Here is a 22,096-nt window from a genome sequence, read left to right as displayed (position 1 = left end):
AGAGTAGGGTTCCAATGTGGTGGGCATGCTGCTACTGACTAGTACTTAATCAAAAATGGCTTTCAGGCATGTGACCAGACACCGGACACCTGTCTGTTAGTATCACTAGACCAGAGAATGTTTTTGTTCCGCATCCCCCAAAGTATCCTCCACCCTCACTGCCTGAACTGCCTCGCAGGCACAGGCTTATGCAGCCAAGTCTTACTTTGCACTGGCTAAAACTCATCATAGAGACTGTCAGAACCAGGCCTGGTCTCTCCAGGGACATCTGCCAGCCAACATCCAGACCCACACCTGGAAGCCTGAAGGAACATTCGTAGTTTTGTAATATTTGGCAATCATAAGACGAATTAGCACACAGCTGGTGTCCAAACAGGTGCCAGAATTTACCTTCAGTGCTAACAAAGGCACCTGTTCTATTTGTGTTTTGCTTGTCAAAACCAGCAAGTTGATAACTAGGCTTGGGGTGTAGGGGGGCAGGTATGGATAGATATGCTACAGAATAAAAACCTATTCATTTTAATATTTAGGAGCATTTCTACTTTTTTCATATTACATATTAACTGTTCTACTGCTAAGGAGAAATAGATGGTATCATCAAAAGCCTCTCATTAGTCACTTGAGGCTTATTAAAGATGATCAGGCAGGAGGAGGATTTTTGCAAACTGATGATCTGTACGTCTCCATTAGGTTGGCTCCCTGCAACTGAAATACTCCTTTGCTTGCTACCACCGCATGCACTCTTTATTTCGGTGCGTTTTGTAGGGTGCAACATTTGAGGTACTTGTGATTTGACTCTGTCACTAAAGACTCCTTCCATTTCAATATGTATCAGGTTGGAATTCTCTAATACAAAGCAGCATTTTCATTTTTATTTACATTGAAGGTTCACAGTATGCCTCACCTAAAGTATTTTGATATTTGAGGAAAAAATTGTTAATGATGCCTTTCAGCATTTTACAGATCTTTCAACATCCCTTGAGTCTTTATCTTTTGTTTTTGTTTTTTGCGGTACGCGGGCCTCTCACTGCTGTGGCCTCTCCCGTTGCGGAGCACAGGCTCCGGACGCGCAGGCTCAGCGGCCATGGCTCACCGGCCCAGCCGCTCCGCGGCATGTGGGATCTTCCCGGACCGGGGCACGAACCCGTGTCTGCTGCATCGGCAGGCGGACTCTCAACCACTGCACCACCAGGGAAGCCCTGTTTTTGTTTTTTGTTTAACCTTAACATATATAAGCAGAGAAGGGAGTTCAAGGACCCCCATGCACCTGTTACCCTGCTTAAACAGTTATCAACAGTGTTAATCTTATTTCATCTATATCCCTACCAACCTCTCCCTTGTCCCCAAATTATTTGGAAGTAATACAGACTCAAATATTTCTGAATGAAATGATACCATTTCTAAAAGTAGTCATTAAAAAATCGATCACAGTATCATTACCTCGTCTAAATTAGTAATAATTCTTTATTATTGAGTGTTCCAGTTTCTCCAGTTGTCTCATGAATGGTTCTTTTTTATTACAATTTATTTTTAAGAATCCTGACCTAACTGACATACACACTACTATATATAAAATAGATAACTAATAAGGACCTAAAAAATACAAACAATCCTGGTCCAGATGGGTTCACACATTTCCATTGGTTGATTTCCTTAAACTAAGAGGTTTCTTCCTTCCTCTCCAAGCCCCTCCTCCCACTCATAAGCCATCCTTTGGAGAATCCAAATCATTTTCCTTTTAGAGTTTCCCCCAGGCTGGATGTTACTGATCATATTCTTCTGTCCCCTGTATTCTTCGTTAGTTGTTAGTTAGATCTAGAAATTTTATTATATTTAGGTTTAATGTTTGACAGAACTTTTTACAAGAAGTTAGTGTAGCAAAGGCAGGATAAATGCTTGATTCTTTGGTCATATTTAGCAGTTTCAAAAAAATTTTGATTACTTAGCATGTGAATAATGGGTTTTTTTAAGTATCGTTAAGAGCTCATAGATTTATCCTTTTTTACATGTCAGTGATTTTGAGATGAATTTGGATTTGGTGTATTGTAGTCCATTGCCATTATTCTTTTAGATGCTAAGTTATCCCATGTTTGGCCAGTGGGAGTTTCTTCAGATTGGCTCCTGAATCCTTGTCCGTGTACTGAGTAGTGCTCATAGCTCGATTCTGTGTATGTGTGTGCGTGTTTGTGTGTGTATGGGGGCGGGGGGCAGGGATGACAAGCTGTTGCAGGCCAAGCGTGTTGCCTATTCCTTGTCCAGAACTGGAACCAGTCATTTCTCAAAGGATCCCAAGTTCATCCCAAGTTCCCTTGGGAAAGGGAGATAGTATTTAGAAATGACTCTCTAAGTACTAGGGGTGGTTTTCCCTAAGGTAGTTCTTATTTCCTCTCAGAGGGCCTAGAAATAGAAAATTATTTATTTTTTGAAAGAAATGTATCCAGAGTTAGTACTGATACTTCCAATTCATATTTATGCCTAGAGAGTTTTTACTTAATTACCTCATTTCTCCTTCCTCCTATGCCAAAATCCAAGTTCCCAATGTCAGCCAGTAGTTACTCATTTACTTACCCCACAATGCATGTGCAATAGTTGTTAACACTACCAAGTCTTTTTTAGATTGACAGGTTCTAATTGCATCTTCCATTTCCTTAATTCTATGTGTTACTTTACTTTCTTCAGAGCCATGTTTTGTATAAAATTTTAAAAGCTGGAACTACACGGAGGCGTCCAAGCATGGACTGTCTAGGGTCTTGTAAAAATTTATCATAATATTCTGATCAGTTATTTGGAAAACATTATTATGGAATTCTCTGGTTGTATCAGTTGAACATGGTTCCATGTTAGGAAGAGTATATTGAGGTTTCTCTGTGCTTAAAGAATTCTGGTCAACAGTGTATTGAATGAAAAAGGCTACATACAGAATGATTTTTTATGTAATGTTTATGTAAATTTTACTCCTAGACATGAAACATGCTGTTCATTAATACATTTAAGTATTTGTAAAGTATCTAAAAAGATACTGGAAGAAAATATACTTGATTCTTACGTCTATGGAAAGGCAGAGGAGACAGACTTTTATTGATTGCCTACTATTTCCTGGAAAATAAAGCAGAAAAACTTTCAGTGCTTGTAGAGCTTGGCTCTAGTGGACTGGTAGTTTGGAAGCAGAGAGGATTTAAATTTTTTTTGCTATGCGTTATCTTCCTTTTCAAAACAAATGAAGCAAACATACTGTTGACAACCCGATTCTAGATATTGGCTGTTGATTATTCTTTGTGCTTTTCTGCATTCAAAACATTTTCTAAAATATACACACATGCATATACAATCTCATACACAGCCTAGAGAATCTCAAGTGATATTTGCTCTTTATTTTAGAATCCAAATAGCTTTTGAATGAAATTGACATAAAGCATCAAAAATAAGCTCTTCTCACAAACAGATGTTTTGATGGGTATTAATAAAAATCCTCCTATCTTGGTCATATAAGATAACCTCATTATTACAAGAATATGTTTTTGTAGAAAATTTTGAATGGCTCTTAACTATAATTCACAAATTTTTAAATCCACCTGTAAACGGTGTCTAATATAGAAGTATACAAAGTCCTTACACAAGAGACAGTCCTGCATCAGATGGTATGCAATTCAGTAGGACGTTAAGGACCAAACATCTACTCCACTGCCCACTCCTTACTACTAATAGGATGTGATATCATGGATTTGGAAAAAGAAGGAAAGGGAAAGAGAACCAAACTTTTCTGTTAGAGGAATTGGAAATGAGGGGGTGGAGGGCAAAGAACAGTAAGATTTTTCTGAAAAGTGTTTTTATATATTTTACTGCTTAGAACTAATGTCTTTTCCCCAGCTTTTCAAGCTTGCCTATTAGCTCTTTATAGTAACTAGAGACCCAACTGTGACGTATTTCCGGATACTCCAAACTGTGTTTACTCATGAACTAAGACAACTGGGTGGAAATTAAATCAGATATGTAGGCTCCCTAAGCAAAAAGAAAAACCCTCTCTTCTTTACTGCTCTGCTTCAGAAAGAAGTGGGGTTTTTTGTATAATTTGGCGAACATTACCTGTAGAATGTTTTCTTTCTCTTTACCTTTGGGTGTTGACTGAATATGATAGCAGACTTCATACAGGCTGAATACAATATAATTTATTGAAAGCTGTCATAAGTTTTGAAGGAGTAGATAGGATATGATCAAGTGAGGTTTTCCCTAGGCCCGCCATGGGTTTATTTCACTGGAGAATGATTTCTCTGGGGTTTTCTTGACAATTTCTTCCCATTACCCGCAAACCCTGCTTCACCTTTTAGATCTAAGCCATCAGCTTCTGGTGTCAATTAGTCTTTATGGATATGACTGGGTGGGGCACAGCAGCCTACTTTCACCCAACCCAAGGATAAGCATTTCCTTATTTGATGAGATAATTCCAGGTGGCGTTTGTTGGCGCTGCATGTTTGAATATTTCCTTAGGGTAAATTCTGAGAAGATTTCTGGTAACTTGAATTAGTAAGTCCTTTAGATGAGACTGTTGCTTATGGCAAACAGCATCAAACCCTTCAAGGTGCCAGCCATCCATTCTTCCCAGACGCTGCCTAGTCTTTAAATCCTGTTGCTATGACATCTCACCTGGGTTACTTCAGTCGATTTGTAAAGGACTTTCTGTGTATTGATTTAATAACTTCAAACCCTTCTAGATTGGGTGCAGATGCGTGCGTGCTTCTGATTCAAGCAGCCTTTACCAGGTATCTGTCTGGCAGTGTTTTCCACTCATTGGCAGCACAAGGAGCCTTCTTCTAGGTCTCTGACCCAGAGCAGGTCAAAGCAGGTTGTCTAGTCAGTGCACATTAGTGTTAATTACTTTGTGCTGCTTGTGTATAGAGGCCAATGTCACACCTGCTTCAAATATGTTTATTCCTGTTTCCTGGTGATTCACTCTGGCCTCAATTGTTTTATGCTTTATTTGCTCAAAGCCAGATAGCCTCACTTTACAGTTTGACTTTTTGCCTTGTTATTAATGAGAAATTTTCCCTGTTGAAACTCATTTTTATCTCCTGGCCATATTTTTATTTTGTCATTGAATTTCATCTTTGGCTTAAGTATAAGATATATTCAAGACGAATAGAAAATTACTCTTTTTCTTTATTTAGTAAGATTTTCATGAACAAAGAGCTTATATATAGCATAGGACACATTCAGAAAAGTATATTTAACAGGGCAGAGCAGCAGATGAATGGCATTTAATCAAATCTATTCGTGGTTTTATACACACACCCATCAATATTTAATATTAGAAGCATTATTGGCAAGTGGCTTATTTTTAAAGAAACAGATATATAATAAAACCAACTGAAACTGTTCAGATGAGAAAAATATGACACTCTAAAAACCCATTTTGAAGGAGTTAAGTACATCATTGACCTGCAAAATGATGAAACATGGAAAATTTCAGAACTTAATTTATACTCGAGCACCTTGTATCTAGTATTTTGCTATATGGTTGCCAGAAGTGGTCCTTAATCCACAGAGAACATTACAGATAATGATTACAGTGATATTAATGATATAAAGGAAATGGATACATAAATTATAAATGTCATAGGAGAAAAGCTGCTATTTTATCAATGACAGGTTATAAATTTCACATTTTAAGATGTAGCATCAAAAGGGCAAAAGTAACAAAGCAAAAGATACTTCTAGAAAGCATATGCTTAGAAGTAGAAAAGCAAAAACTGATGAATAATCATGGGAATGTGATACCACGTATGAAAAGTTTAATAACCCGTAGCGTAAAAACAATGTTTAAAAAGTTCAGGCTAGTGATTATATGTTTCTGGAGGCAGGGAGAGCGATGGGATCAAAGAGGGTCCAAAGGAGGCTTCCACTAATTTTGTATGACTTTGTCATTACAAAAAAGTTAAATAAGAAAAAGATAACTGTGTTTGATTCAAGTGTGGATAGCAACTAAAAGAAAGCTAGCAATTGTAGTCATTTTATAAGATTCTGGCAAAATGTAGGTGTATGTTAAACAAAGTAAGTTTATATCAAAACACAAACTCTGTACCCTGTTGGTCCAAACACACACCCCAATAATGGCAGATTTATAGTTGGAATTAAGAATGTTTTTTGTTTTCTGTTTTCTGACAGTGACCCTGAGTTCATTGTGTATGTGTAGCTGGAAGGATAATTTGGGAACCTTTCTTTTGGCCATTTATTGTGACACTAGTTGAATCACTTGACTCATTTTGAAAAACCAAGAGCAATTATGTAAAGAAATGGCAACTCTCCATCCTTTAAAGTGAGATAGAACCTATAAACTAGAATCCGTACTTCCTGGTGTGCTCTGGGTAACCGTAGTTTTATGCCTAGTATCTTGGTGTAATTATTAACAGCTCCCCTTTCACTCTAGAAAATGGCCCACTTTGAATGGTAAATGATATGGTTAATCTGTTTATAACCCACTGAAGAATTGTGTTGGCTTCATAAAACAGAAAAAGGGAAAATTCTAACCATCATTTGCCCAATTACCCCTAACAAATCTTTATTTTTAGTATTGACCTCTTCTCTGAAATTTGCTCTTCTGTTTATAATATTTCCAAACGTGTGACATATCATCACTTGAATTTAAAATATTCAAACCAGATGCCTTTTTGATAACCCTTTAAAATTTCTCAAAGTTTGTCACTATTTTCCTAGTGAACATCTTTAAGTCATTCAAAATACTATAAAAATAACTCTTTCAACTGGTCACCAAGTTGTAACATTCTTCTTGAATATCTCGAGTAGCTGTCTCATCTCCATTTCCACACCAGACACTCCAGTCGTGGCCTCCATCACTTCACATCTTAAGTATTACAAACCACCAATTCCTGTTTCCCAAATGTTTTCTCCATCCAAGCTACTCACATACCATATCATTTCTGTGTTTAAACCTTAATTGAAATGCCCTTTTCTTTAGGTTGAAACTTCAACCTGCCCATAAAAAAATTACAGTCTTTCCTTGACGGACCTTTCACCATTGCCCTATGCAAACGTTCCATTCAAGATGACGTATGTCTCTGATCATTGACCCCCAAACAAACATACTTTGCCCATGCTCATTTCTTGTCTTTGAACCTATTATCCCTCCTCTTTCTCCATTCTTCCTCCATTTTTTTTTCTTTAAGTCTTATTCATCTTAATTTAGGATGTCTTCTCTATAAAGGCTTCTCTGATCATTTCAGCCCATATCTCAGCTTCTACCGACCTTGTTGTTCGTCATCATTTAACCAGGCTGTATGCTGCCTTACCTATGTACCCCCTGGGAGGCCATGTGAGTTCCCTGGAGCCAGAATAGTGTCTGGCTGTTCCTGGAACACCTTGGCACACACACAGTTTCTGAATTAATGAATAAAAATCTCACACTTGGCCACTTCTCCAGTCACGTGTAATCGACATTTTTATTCATTCCACTTGTTCGCCCTTTATATTTCTTGTATCAATTGCCGCAGACATGCCCCAGTCCAGTCTTCCTTTAGTATCAGGGGGCTTCACCTGTAGAAGTAGAAATGTGCTTCAAGAAATCTGGGATTGACGTCATACAGTTGGAGGAGCCTTCCAGAGGCCTGCAGGGCGCTACACAGTGGGGCCTTTGTTACTCTCTGACCTCTCCTCCTCTCTCAGGCCAGAGTGGCAGCTGTGCTGTTCCTCAAACATGCTAGCAGAGCTGCTGCCTCAGGGCTCTCCCACTTGCCGCCCCATCTGCCCAGAACATTCCTTGCCCAATATTCTAATGCCTTGTCCATCGCCTCCTTCAGACCTTTGCTCAAATTTCGCCTTCCCCTCCCTGTCTAAAATGACAATATCCCCCACCTTCTCTCCTCCTTTTCCTTGCCTGATTTAGTTTTCTCCTTGACGCGTATCACCTTCCGGCCCACTATATATATTGCTGATCGTATTCATTCTCTCTCCCCTCCTACTCGACTTTGAGTTCCATGAGGGCAGGGATTTTTGTCTGATTTTTTGCTGTGTCTCTAGTGTCCAAGCAGGTGTTGAATAAATTGTTAGCTTTTCAAAATGAAAATGGGAAGAGAAGATGTTTGTAAACAATTGTTAGTAAGTTTCCTTGCCTTTTTTGGAAAGTCTTTTCTCCCAAGGGGGAAATAGGATATTTTTTCTGCTTTTCCCTTGAATCCAGGAACAATGTGGATTTTCAGGTATTTCCAGGAAAATAATGATTAGATTAACTAAATTCATGATATTTTGCTTTTTTAAAAAAATATATTTTTTAATGTCCATTATGAGGGAGAATTCAGAGCTACTGGCAGAGGAGTTTAGCAAGGAAAGCCAGGAGAACAAGCATCACCCTGCTTTGCAGGTGGTACTTTGCCCTCTAGCAGGCTGACCCCTCCTTCCTTACCTGGGGATGGCACAGACCTGCAGGTCTCTCTACTGCTCCAGATTTGCCTTCCAAATTAAGAAAAAAATCCACTCCTAGTATAATGATCTAGTCCAAATAGGAGAAAAGTGTACAGGTTGTTGTTAATGTAGTAAGTTTTTAGAGGACCCAGACTGTCCCCAGTGTGATACCTGAAGGGAGCTGCATGTTAATACAAGTCCAGGCAGCAGTGGCCTCTCCTATTCCCAGAACTACCGTCCACTTGACAACCTTTGCTTCTTTACAGTTGGAAATACTATCCAGTAGTCATAGTTTTAGTAAATAATTTTTTCTACTTATAAGAGTGAGAGTTCTCTGTTTGTAAAACTGAAAACCACGGAAAAGCACAAACGCAAAACCTTTCATCTCACTACCCACAGATATTTGCTATTAATATTTTGGTGCATGCCCTTTCAATAATTTGATGTTAAGCTTGAGATTCCTTTATCATAATTTTAATTCTCTGTAATCCATTAATATATTTGAGTTTGGACAAAAATAGGACTTCAGTAATATGTTTGTAGTTCAGGTGCTATAACAACTTAAAACAGTGACACACAAGGCATTTTAAATCATTTTACCGAAAGGAATTAGTATTTAAATAGCTGGAATAACATAGCTTTCCTGAAACTTGTGTGAGAAATAACATGAGCGTTCTCGAAGAGATGTCACAGTAATTTAGGATGTAAGTATAATAACTTCTGAAGCATTTGCTAAGGATTATTTTGAGTTAAGGCTGAGTTAAGGATCACTTTGCTTATAAACTTTTGGTGTTACCTCACAAATCCTTAAAGGATCCTTCTTGTTTAGCAGAGTTTACAAAAAAATATAAGATTTTGAACAAAAAATTGAATCCTTAAAAGAATCTTTAGACCTAACTTTTAATAAAATTGCCTGATTGCGTAATCTGGAATGCATCAGATGATATGACATCCCATCCATTATTAAGATGAAGTAACCGCAGTAACCACAATTGTAGATTGGCTGAAAAAACCGAAATGAATAACATGGAAAAGTAGCAGAAGTTTATTCTGGAGAGGCCTGTTTGCAAGCACAGAATTAACTGAAATACGGAGAGATTAAACTTCCTTCCTCTCGCGGTCCACATGTCCTCAAGGCATGGGGGTGAGTTAAGGACTATAGGAAATACATGAGATTAGGGTTCAGTAAAGAAACATCGGTAACTCACCCTAGGGTTTAACCACAGCTGTTAGATCAATGGAAATATGAAACAGCTATCGCAGGCCCCTTCCGACCTCAGTCTTGAAAGTATCGGCAGTCCTTTCACGAGAGCTGTCAATTTTTATTCTCTGTATTTCAACCAATAAGTCCAAATAGTAACTGCTCGTCTATTTTTGATGATGTTGTGAAGCTGACAGGCTGCCCACATCCCACTTGATTTTGTATGTGAAAGAGGGGGCCCAGTTTTCTCCCTGGTAACCAGCAATTCTTCTAGCCCGTGCCACCAATAGATGGATTACTTTAATCCATCGCTGGTTCTTCTCGGAACTCGTTCCCTACCATTTGTTTCCAAAACTCTGTGAGTGCAAATTGGTGGGGACTATTGGAACCCTTCTTCTCATCACTTAAGACTGAATTGTCACGTATGGTAGAGGCTGCGGTACCAAGTAACCCTCACTGTATTCATTGCTATCCACTATTTTCTTTACAGTTTTCGGAATCCTGGGGTTTAGAAACAAATCTGTATGATTCAAATGATTGATCTGGGGCATAATATTTCATCGCTCTCACACTGCATTTTCCTAACAGCATAATACAGCGATGGTTTTCTTTTATTCTTTTCATTTCATTACTGATGGTAACATGGTGGACAGAAAGGTGGCTTTTTATATTTTTTTTTTTTTGTTCTGAGAAGCAGATGAGCAGGGTGATTAAAGTAGCCAGGAGAGATTGTCATTGATTCTAGGTATTTGTGTTAACCCAAGCTGGAGCAGAAATCTTCAATACAGCTTATAGAATTGCCTATCATTTGAAGAAATTATGAATCATTAGCTATTCAGAGTTCTATTATGCAGGAGGCAGGGATTTGGGTTCTCTGAAAGGGTTTAGCTTTAAGCTGGAGTTTATACTATCTTGGTGCCAAAAAAAATCAAAAGGTCCAGGACAAGGCCACAGAGATCAAGAAAGAAGAGCTGAGGAAGAAAAATTGAATTTCTGCCTTTAAAAAGAACATGATTAAAACTCTAGAATTTTTCCAATTTTGAACAGACAGCCTGGCCCAGGAGGTTACATCTTAACTTCTCAAGACGTTCTTGCCACCTCTTACATTTTTGCTGAGACCAAACACATCTTTTGTCACACCTACCAGTGAGGGAATCACACTTGAGCGTTCTCTAAGCTGCTGATTGACACCGCTGAGATGTAAAGATATGAAATTTCCTGCACTCTTTAAGAACTTACCCCTAAATACATAGTGGAAAACTAGGTTAAAGTTCAAAGTCATTAAAAGTAAAGGCAAAGGCACATTTTCCTGCCTTGCGTATTTCTTAAGTTGATAATATCTGTTTTCTTCCATCTTTGCCTGACCTGGAAATATTTTATTAACCTTTTTTCTGCCGTCCCTTTAGAATACATTCTATAATTCTTCACATTCATACACACAAGCTAAGACTACAAATGGAATTGGATCAGAAGATAGTTCTAAAGAAGTTTAGTCAGGGAATTCCCTGGCAGTCCAATGGTTAGGACTCTGTGCTTCCACTGCAGGGGGCCGGGGTTCAATCCCTGGTCGGGGAACTAAGATCCCACAAGCCACACAGCACGGCCAAAAACAAAAGAAGGAAAGTCAGATTTTCTTTGGCGTTTTCAGAAGGCTGAGTCCTGTGGCCCCGTGCGGGAGAGGCCTTCTCTTCTCCTGTGTCTCCAGCTCCAGCACAAAATGATTCACAATTATGTCTCAAGTATACATGTGGATATGGATGGTGACTGGAAGGATGGTACATGCTACAAGCAATGTGTGGTACCCTTATGTGCAGAATGCCACTGGTGATGGGCACAAGCTGCATCTTTTTCAGAGTTCTGGCAGGCAGAAGTATCAATGGAGGGCACTTCGCTTCTACTTCTGTTCCTACTGTACAAACGTTCCGACGTAGATAAATGACCAATGATAAATCTTGCTGCTCAAAAAGAACCCACAGAGAAAACGTCCCCCTGCTCCAAACACAGTCTAACCCACCCCCACCCCGAAACACACAAGATTCAGCAATGTTATCTGGAATTAAGGAAAAAAGCTTTAAGAGAATTTTGGTCTTTGCTCTTATAATGCTAACACCAATGACGGATATTGTTCACTGGGTGTTCGTTAGGTACCTGGCACTGTGCCAAACTCATACATTGTCTTACCTAACTTTCACAGCTGCCTTGAGGTATGTGCTTTCTCATTTTACAAATGAGGAAACCAAGATTCTGAAAGATTTAAGTAATTTGCCCACTTTTAACTCTAGACAATAAACCTAAAGCCTGTTGTATTTTACAAAGAAAATCACTGCAACATAGGAGCCTATTGCCCTCTGGGTACCTAAGTTACGGCTCTCTTCCTCTTCGTCATCATGCTCATCATCATGGCTGTGCTCGTCATGCAGCCCAAGGCCCTTCAGGTAGAAACACTGGATTTGTAACACTTATGACTTGCTGTCTTGATGCCATGATATCATATCAGAACGATGAGCAGCTTTGACAAGAAGAACGGTTGGCCCAGCTGTTGAAAAGTTCTCGTTTGGCAAGAATCTCATGATCCACAATGTTAGCAGCTAATGCCCTGACCTTCTGCCTGCATCTCAAAAAAGGCATGAGATCTATTAGGAGTGAATTTCAATTATTGAGAAATGCAGAAAGGCAATGATGATCCACGTGTGAGACTGCCAGTGGAAATGGATACCAGGTGTGTAGGCAGCCTTCTATAGTCATAGTCAGCCAAATGCATGTTTTCATACTCCACTGTGTCCATACTTCTTCATGCGGAGAAGACTGAACTTCTGTTTCTTCATGAGGAGAAGACTGAACTTCTATTTCTTCATGAGGAGAAGACTGAACTATTAATTTTGTCTTTTATAAACATTTTATCCCAATGAAATTTATGGTTATCACTTGGGTTATTCTTTTTTTTCCCTTTCTAGCAGATGTACTTTGATATATTTATATCAAATATATAAAATATATAATAAATATTAATATATAATTAATATATATAATAAATATATATGTGTTTATATATATTTGATATAAATATATCAAAGTAACATCGGCTAGAAAGGGAAAAAATTGAATAATCCAAATTAAAAAGACCTTAATTTTTTAGAGGACAAAGAAATCTGTTGTGCAAGTTCTGGCTAAGTTCAATTGTAGGGTCTCTACATTAAAACACCAGTATACTCAAGTAAGTCCTTGTGCTTTCACTTGCTCTTGCTGCGCCCAGCATTTGGATAGAAAGTAATATTTGTTCTCATTTTGCCTCCCATAAAATATACAAGCCATTAACACCCTGCTGTTGGCTTTGGTGAAAACAAACTCTGAACTTAGTTCCACTGAACACTTTGACTAGGAATCACTCAAGGGTTTGGAAGCTTCTGTACCACTGCCTCTTGTTTTCTTGAAACTTCTAGGCAAAACCGTGTGAGACGTTCTATAAATCCTAAATAGACTTATAATTTAAAGCACTCTTCAAAAATCAATAAAACCATGTATTTTTAATCTTTATGCAAAAAGGAAAGGCAGAACCAAAGTGACTAATTTTTAAGGACAGGATGAGCAATCTTTTGACAAAATGAAGCTAGTAGAAACCATTTTGATTAGAAGTATTTTGTACAAAAAACCGACCAGAAAATAGGACCTGCTTTAAAAACTTAACTCCTCCTTTATCCCACCGTAAGTTTTAAATTATTGTTTCTTAATGCAGTTTACGTAGCTACACAAACAAGGTAAGGGCAAGTCTCTGCTTTGGCATTAATGACAGGTGCACTAAGAAACTCATTCAAGTATTTTTGCAGAATGAGGAGGAGTGTCAGAGACAGCTGGGCTTGCAAACCTTCCGGAAGTCTTTTATTGTTTCCTGTATTGGATCAAGTCCCAAAGTGAGAATAATTACCCTCTAGAACTGCCAAGTCTTCAGGCTGTTCAGATAACCCTGGTCTTGTAGTAGGAAATAAATGTGAGCCAAGGTACAAGAATAGTGACTGGATTTTATAAAAAATATTTCTAAGGGAGCAGTTTTCTCAGAAGTGGTCTTTTTGCTTTGACTAATAGAATGCATAGTAGAGAACCATCCAGTCAAAACCGCAGACAATAAAGAAGAGAGGAAATCGGACTCATTATCCACTCCTAGGCTGCCTTAGTAATCCAAGAGCTGAGGATTTCAACCAGGTTTCCTTGGGACTTTTATTTAGGTAATTCATGAAAGCCTTTGCTGGGGAGGGGAACAGGAAGTTTGAATGGGAAATTTTTATTGTTCTGAAAACTCTTTATTTACCAAAAATTTTTAAGATTACCCTGATTTAAAGTGAACAGGTCCCCTCTGTTTAGAATAGAGAAGAAATGATAGGTTTTGCTCTAAATTTCCAAACCTAATGACCAGATCAGATGATATATGCTGGGTGCTTTATCTACGCTATCTTATGCTCACAACAGAAAATACTATCCTAGTGAGGTCACATTTTTTCAGATGGGATGAGTTCTTCAGTATGCTCAAATATTTCAGAACTTTCATAATTCAAAAGCCTTTTCCCATAGGAATAATTTTAAACACAGCAAATAAATACATACCTAATAGTAACTTTTCTTCATATCTAAATTTTATTCCTTCATTTGAATGTTCTTGGTTTCTGACACGTTTCTCTGTTCTATCACTAGCCCCACCCCCTTAATGAATACTTGGATAACCTTGTTATAATTTATCAGCAATGATTGTTGAAGTAACAGCCTGGGAGTCACCAAAATCACCCTTAAGTCTTCTTAAGATGAAGTAGGTGAGGCACCTGAACAACAAAGTGGTTCAGAAGGTAATGACCAAAGCTGTGGGTATTCCTGTTCCCCACTGATGTGGTGCTCCCATGGGCAGCATTGTAAAGGTAGTTTTAATCAGTCGCGCCACCAGCTTTGAAATTGTGTGATTCTTTTCTTTTTGGCTGCACTGGGTCTTTGTTGCTGAGCGCAGGCTTTCTAGTTGTGGGGAGCAGGGGCTACTCTTAATTGCGGTGCACTGGCTTCTCATTGTGGTGGCTTCTCTTGTTGCGGAGCACGGGTTCTAGGTGCACAGGCTTCAGTGGTTGCAGCACGTGGGCTCAGTGGTTGCAGCACATGGGCTCTAGAGCTCATGGGCTCAGTAGTCGCGGCACGCGGGCTCTAGGGCGCGTGGGCTTCACTAGTTGTGGCGCACGGGCTTAGTTGCTCTGCGGCACGTGGGATATTCCCAGACCAGGGATTGAACCCGTGTCCCCTGCATTGGCAGGCGGATTCTTAATCACTGCGTCACCAGGGAAGTCCCGAAATTGTGTGATTCTTGAGTATATTTTAGATGTAGGGAATTCATATTCCTTCAGATTTTACATACATCTTGATTAATATCGTATATACATCGATATTTCACAGTGTCGTGATCCAAATCCGTATAAAGTGCAACTGTGTCCCTATTTTGCAAAAGAAGGAACCGATGCTTAGAGTGATGAAGAAATTTACCCATGAACGTACAGCTTATAGGTGAATCATGTTATAGATTTACTTATAGAATCACTTTTAGTTGGTCTGACTCAAAAGCCCATGCTCTTTGCTCAATGCCATGCTGCTCACATAACTGGGAAAATCAGAAATAGAGGTCCTAATTCCAGAAAGACTTTATGAGTGGCTTACATAAGAGGGGAATATGATTTTATAAGCCAGGGAAGGAGGAGAAACTACTGAGTTTCTCAAACTGTAACCACATGCATCAAAACATCTGGAATGTCTATTAAAAATTCCCGTTTCTGGGTCTTCCCCCAAAGCTATTAAATTGGAGCCCCTGGTGGTGGAGCTTAGAAATATGCATTTTTATCGACCTCCATGGTTTACTATCGTTAAAATTTCTGTGTAATTTCAGGGCTCTTATATGCCCCTGACACATTACCCTTCCCCCCACCGCCCGGGTCCAGGGACATCCCTACCCACACACACGCACACACATTGGCAATAGAACAGCTAAAGACTTTCAGGAGATGTATAGTAGCTGAGAAGTCCAGTGCATGGTGAGCTGCTTTGCAGAGGTATCAGACTGTGACTTGCCAACCACGGCATACTTGACCCTTACTCCTGCATTTCTTATTGTGCCTCTGACCTTTTTACAGACATTTCCTCCAGCACCATGGACTGGTCTCTTGCTTGCACCTGAGATAACAGCAGTGCTCTGGTAACCTTTCACTCAGGGCGTTATAATCTCAATCAGCTTCCTGATGAATCAGCTCTCTGGTCGACCTAAAGCCATCTTGGCAGAGCCAGGGGAGGCAAAGCCAGCCCTACAGCCGTGTCTCAGACCTCTGCTATGACTTCCTACGAGGGCAATGTCTCCATGATTCTGCCTTCTCCACCCCACCTCCCTCCACTCAACACGCACATATGATTTGCCAAATCTCGAGTTCCTGTTTCATTATAGGTTTGCGTTTTCTCTCTTGACTGTCCTATCCTCCCTCAGAATCAACATTGTCTGAACCAGTTTTATGGAAAATGTTCATAGCTGGTCCTTTAACTCAATAATTCCACCACTGAGAATTTATCCCAAGGAAATAACGCAAAACAAGGAGAGGCTTCATGTATAATGATGTTTAGGGCAGCTTTTTTTTTTTTTTTTTGCGGTACGCGGGCCTCTCACTGTTGTGGCCTCTCCCGTTGCGGAGCACAGGCTCCAGACGCGCAGGCTCAGCGGCCATGGCTCACGGGCCCAGCCACTCCGCGGCATGCGGGATCTTCCCCGACCGGGGCACGAACCCGTGTCCCCTGCATCGGCAGGCGGACTCTCAACCACTGCGCCACCAGGGAAGCCCAGGGCAGCATTATTGACACTTAAAGGTAATTAGAAGCAATGTAGAGAGAAATGTGAAAAGAAGGGAGTGCAAGCATCTGGTGGAATAGTGATGCAGATATTGACTAGGGGGTTCAGGAAGACTAGGTAGCAACCTGGGAAAATGGCTGATGATAAGTAAGAAAGGTACCCAGGTAGGCTGCTCCGCTTAGGTACTGTCAGCTCAACCATGAATGGAAAATGAGCAAAAATGGAAGGTAATACAAATTGTGATCATTGTGTTATGCTGATAGGGTCATGACTAGCCTTTTCCCCTCTATTTCCTAAAGTATATATGCTATAATTAAACTATGGGGGTGTTTTGTTTTTTTTTTTAATAACGCTCATCAAAGTTTGCAGTCAAGATGGCCTGATTACCTCCTGTTCCCAAAGCTCAGTACAGGGAGTAACCTTTGCTCTCACCCTCATCTGCTCAGATGGCCTCTCTAACGGACCTCAGAGCAGTCTCCTCACACTACCTCTGCCACAGTGCTCAGTTGCATACCTCTGCTCTGACCGCCGAAAGTTGAAGCATCCTAGGGCTCAGTTAGGTGCTCCCTTCTCCCCTCTATTTCAGTTCTCTCCCTAAGTGATCTCATCTCATTCAGCACATGCTTAAATATCAGATGACTCTCCAATGAAGTGTCCAGCCCTGATCTCTTCCCTAAACTACAAACTTTCCTTCATCTGAAAGCTATTTCATCTTCACTTGGATATGCATATGATATGCCTCTCATATCTAATATATCTAAACAGAGCTCTGGATTTCCTCTCTACCCACTCCCCAATACGACTTCGTTAATTAATTAACATGCAAATAAATTAATAATTAAGCCGATTCCTCTCTACCTCAGTACCTGGCATCATTTTCCACCCTTGTTCATCGGGCCAAAAATCTTAGCTGTCTTCCTTGGTATCTGGCACCACGCATGGTGTTTCAGGATGTCCTGTCAGGTATACAGATTTGTCTACTTCTTTCCGTTCATGTCTGCTGTGACCACATAGCAGCCAGCATCGTCTTTCATTTGGAAATGAGAGATATAATATCCGTTTAAATGTTCTCTCTGGTGGATTTCTTATATAGTGATAAATCATTATCTTTTAATATGGTTAATAATTATACATTAGTCTTAATTATATTAACTATTATGTTATATTGATTATTGTAGCCTTTCTGATTGTATTACAGTCCGTTCTTCACACAGAAGTCTGAGTTATCGTTAAAAACATAAAGCTCATCATGTCACTCCCCTGCTTAAAATCCACCAATGCCTATGCAGTGCAGTTAGAATAAAATAAATTTTATGGTTTTGATTGTTAATTCTTAATATTACTATCACTGTAACCACATAAAAATCCTCAAAGGCCGTACAAGTGCTAGTCCCTGCCCACCTGAACCACGCTTCCCTGTAGCCCCTGTCGCTGTCAGCCTCGCCGGCCTCGCAGGACAAGCGCGTGCAGCTCACTCCTGCGTTGCCGTTGTCCGTCCCTCTACCTGCCGTGCTCCTCTCCAGGTCTTGGCCAGTCCGGCTCCTTTTCATTAGCTCACGTGTCACCTCCTCTGAGAGGCCTCCTCTGACCTCAGCAGATGATCTCGCTGTCCCCCATCCTTAACCATTATCACCTCACCCAGTTTTATTTAGCATTGTGGCACTTGCCACTATCTGAAATCCTTAAGCTGCTTTTTATGTATTGTTATCTGCCCCCCACAGACACTAGAATATAGACTCTGACACTAGGTTCCTTGTCTTTTTCTCTTTTTTTAATCCCTTGAACCTAAAAAGAACTTGTACCTAAAAAGAATTTAGTATGTAGTAGGCATAGAATAAGGTTTTTGGATTTTTTTTTGTAAGCCTTTTTATCTTTGGTATATCATACAGAAAAATGAACACACAGTAAATGTAGAACTCAATGATTTTTTTTCTAACAAAGTGAACTCACTTGCGTAAAACCCATCCAGATCAAGGTATAAAACATTACCAGCACCTTGGAAGCATCTCTCTGTGCCCCTTCCCAAGTATTATCTCCCCAGAAGTAACTACTACTCTGACTTCTATCATCAGATTAATTTGACTCTATTTGAACTTCATATGAACAGAATCACACAATATATACACCCTTGTGTACCTGGAATCTTTCTTTCATTATACTTGTAAGAAGCATACATGTTTTACCTGTAGCAGTACTGTATAGTACTTCATTTATTCATTTTATTTTACTCTATCGTAGGTAGACATTTGGGTTGTTTTACCATGGAGATATTATGAGTAATGCTGCTGTGAACATTTGTATACCTGTCCTTTAGTGTGCGCTATGTTGGCATTTCTGTTGGGTTTTTACCTAAAAGAGGAATTGCTCGGTCAGAGGGTTTGGCTTTAGGAAATTCTGCCGAACAGTTTTCCAAAGAGTTTGTACCAATTTAAGTTCTCACCAACAGCATGTGGAAATTCCAGTTGCTCCCCATTCTCACCAACCATTGATATTGTCCATTTCTCTTAGCTTTAGCAATTCTGATAGGTAACTTAGTCATTTCTTCTTTTGAAATAAATCAGCTGCCTGGGTGGATTAAATCTCCGAGAATGTCTTTTTTTTTTCCTACTGCTGTTGCATGTTTGTCAGCGATCATAGGAACATTCACACTGTGAGGAATAAAAAGGTAGCTGTAGCTAGAATGAAAGGATTTTTTTAGGGCTTCCCTGGTGGCGCAGTGGTTGAGAGTCCGCCTGCTGATGCAGGGGACACGGGTTCGTGCCCCGGTCTGGGAAGATCCCACATGCCGCAGAGCGGCTGGGCCCATGAGCCATGGCCGCTAAGCCTGCGCGTCCGGAGCCTGTGCTCCGCAACGGGAGAGGCCACAACAGTGAGAGGTCCGCGTACTGCAAAAAAAAAAAAAAAAAGAAAAAAAGAATTTTTTTAAATGAACAACCTCAGGTACAAACAATCGGATAAAATTAAAATTTTCTAATGGGATATCTGTGCTCTGATTTCGCTCACGTTGGGTGCCAGATTCTTGTCTCAGTATTCAAGTAAGGTTTACAAGTTATGATATTTACATGTAACAATACCAAGGGGTTCCTTAATTTGAAATGTCTATGTAACGGGTTTGTGGATAACGGTCAAGTTCATTATGATTCTATAATGAAAACTTGATACAGCCTATCATATATAGTTATATAGAGTACATTTTAGAGAATAGCTCTGGTTTCACCCTCATCCTCTCATGCTTTGGAGCATTCTTGTCCCAAGATATTGGTACTAATGTTTATCTCTCTTTCCTTCAGCCACTCATCACTAATTCTTCATCTCTACTGATAAAGGGATTCAATTCATAGCTTCAAGTGCTGAGTCATTATCAGGCAATTTCTTCAACTTGCCTGATATTGGTTTGGTGTTGATACTGACTGTGACCATGTGATACTGGAGCTCAGTTTTATACTCTGCTTGTTAGAGATTACCGTTTCTGTACTGTAATACTTCCATGCAACACCTCTATGCCTGTAATAATTTTGATCAAGTTGGGTTTCATTCTATCACCTCTTCATTGTTGGAAACTTTGATTTGTTTCTGGAAGTCATTTTAGTATTTTTATCAAAGACGCCTATGTCACCTACGTTTGGACTTTTTGATTTGTTTTTGGTTCCAATATTTTAAATCATTAACTGGAAAATCCATCTGATTTGTGTTCTTGAAGTGATTGCCCAAGGTCCAGGAGTTTGGACTGGGAGATGGACTTGGCACTCTTTTGATTTAGGTAACATTTTGGTTAGGTAACATGTTAGGTGGCATTTCTCCCAGAATAACATATTTTCTGATATACTATGTTTCTCCCCACTTTAAAATGTAAGCTCCAAGAAATTCGAGACCTATCTATTGAGTTTACTGTTGTATGCCCGCTACCTAATGTCTTTCTAAACTTCCTAAACCTTTCTAAACTTCTCCAGGCCCTAAAATTTCAGGACTCTCCTTCACTCAAAATAGCACCTGAAACATATAAAACACTCAAGAAATAATTGGTTGAATGCATGAATGGTTAAAAACTCCTATCCCTTCCCTGTCTGGAATTCTTTAGGGACCTGGACTCTATCTGCACTTGTATTAGTTGAAAAGTCACCTAACACCCCAGGAAGAGTAAGGGAGTGTCAGTCATTCCCTCCTCCAATCTCATTTGTCTTTAACATCTAATTGAGAAATTATGGGAATTTCCAGTAGAGGTGGAGAAGCAGAAGAATCTGTACTTTGAAACTCAAAAGTTTTGATGGGCTGTGGGTTATGGGAAAGGAAAGGAGTCAGGACAAGGGAGAAGGCCAGAAAGGGAGGTCGGAAATGCCACACACAAAACAAATGCCTCCCATCTGTGTTCTAGGCTATATTTTTTCTTTTCCCTTCTCAAACATCAGATGGAAACTGGCTTCTCCTCCAGAGGAGAGAAAAGCCCTAAAACCTCAGGGTCCCATCTTCTTTGCTGGGATGGCTGGGAAGTCAGGGGCAGAGGTGGAGGGAATTCCCCTTGTTCCTCAGGCTCACATTTGATAAGGAAGTGAGAAGACCTTCTCCCCTGAGGAAACTTACAGAGGTCTGGAGAGTTCAACTGTGCATGAGGAGGCCATTCGGAAAGTTCAGTAGTGCGGTGATCTGCGAGACGAGAGAAAGCAAAGTCCCCTGACTTTTGGAAACCTTTGGGTTTTTTTGTTTTTGTTTTGTTTTAAAATATATTTATTTATTTTATTCTTGGCTACATCGGATCTTAGCAGTGGCACGTGGGATCTTCGTTGCGGCATGCGGGATCTTTCGTTGGGGTGCGTGGGTTTCTCTCTAGGTGTGGTGCATGGGCTCCAGGGTGTGTGGGCTCTGTAGTTGGCGGCGCGTGGGCTCTCTAGTTGAGGCGCACAGGCTCAGTAGTTGTGGCAGGCGTGGGCTGAGTTGTCCCTCAGCATGTGGGATCTTAGTTCCCTGACCAGGGATCAAACCCACGTCCCCTGCATTGGAAGGCGGATTCTTTACCACTGGACCACCAGGGAAGTCCCTGGAAACCTTTGTTTTTATTACCCAGTCCTACTCATAATCATAACTACCATAGCACACAAATACCCATTGAGTTCCTATTATTCATAGGGCCCAGGGTAACTCACAGGCCCAAACCACTTCCATCCAGCCTTAGGTACCAAACACTTTTAAGATAATTTGTGAAAGCACACTTAATGGTTGTTAAAACTTTTCCTGCCTTGAGGGTTGAAAAAAAAATTCCTCTGTGGGAACAAAGGGGAATAGGACTGATGGCATGCCAAACCAGTCCAGGTGCAAAGTGTGCTTCCATGTGGTATGGAACATACGAGCTGGAGATTATCTCCATGCACTTGCGGTCCCAACCAAGTCCTTGAACGGGCTTGAGATTTTTTCCAGTATGAACACAAGGCATCAAAGCTTTAATGCTCTCTATTTTTGTGGTTAACATTGTTGTTGTTTTCAATTGTTAATGTGTTAGTAGTCAGGTATGATTTCTTAACTAAGAGACAACCATATATATAGATGTCTTTTCTTAAAAGTTAACCAGAATATTGTCATTCAGCTCTAACAGATTGAACTTGAAATTTTTTGTGTTTGAGGAAGAAAGAAATGCACTAAAATAA

At 39.9% G+C, this 22,096-nt stretch overlaps 1 protein-coding gene across 3 annotated transcripts in view; it reads left to right on the top strand.

The window, feature by feature from the left end:
• Window positions 1-22,096, top strand: part of ELOVL6 (ELOVL fatty acid elongase 6) — a 134,596-nt gene that overhangs the window by 78,989 nt on the left and 33,511 nt on the right. The window lies entirely within an intron of this gene.

This window comes from Delphinus delphis, chromosome 5 (genome assembly GCF_949987515.2).
Source record: "Delphinus delphis chromosome 5, mDelDel1.2, whole genome shotgun sequence".
Lineage (NCBI taxonomy): Eukaryota > Metazoa > Chordata > Mammalia > Artiodactyla > Delphinidae > Delphinus > Delphinus delphis.
This window is presented reverse-complemented; position numbering and strand designations above follow the sequence as displayed.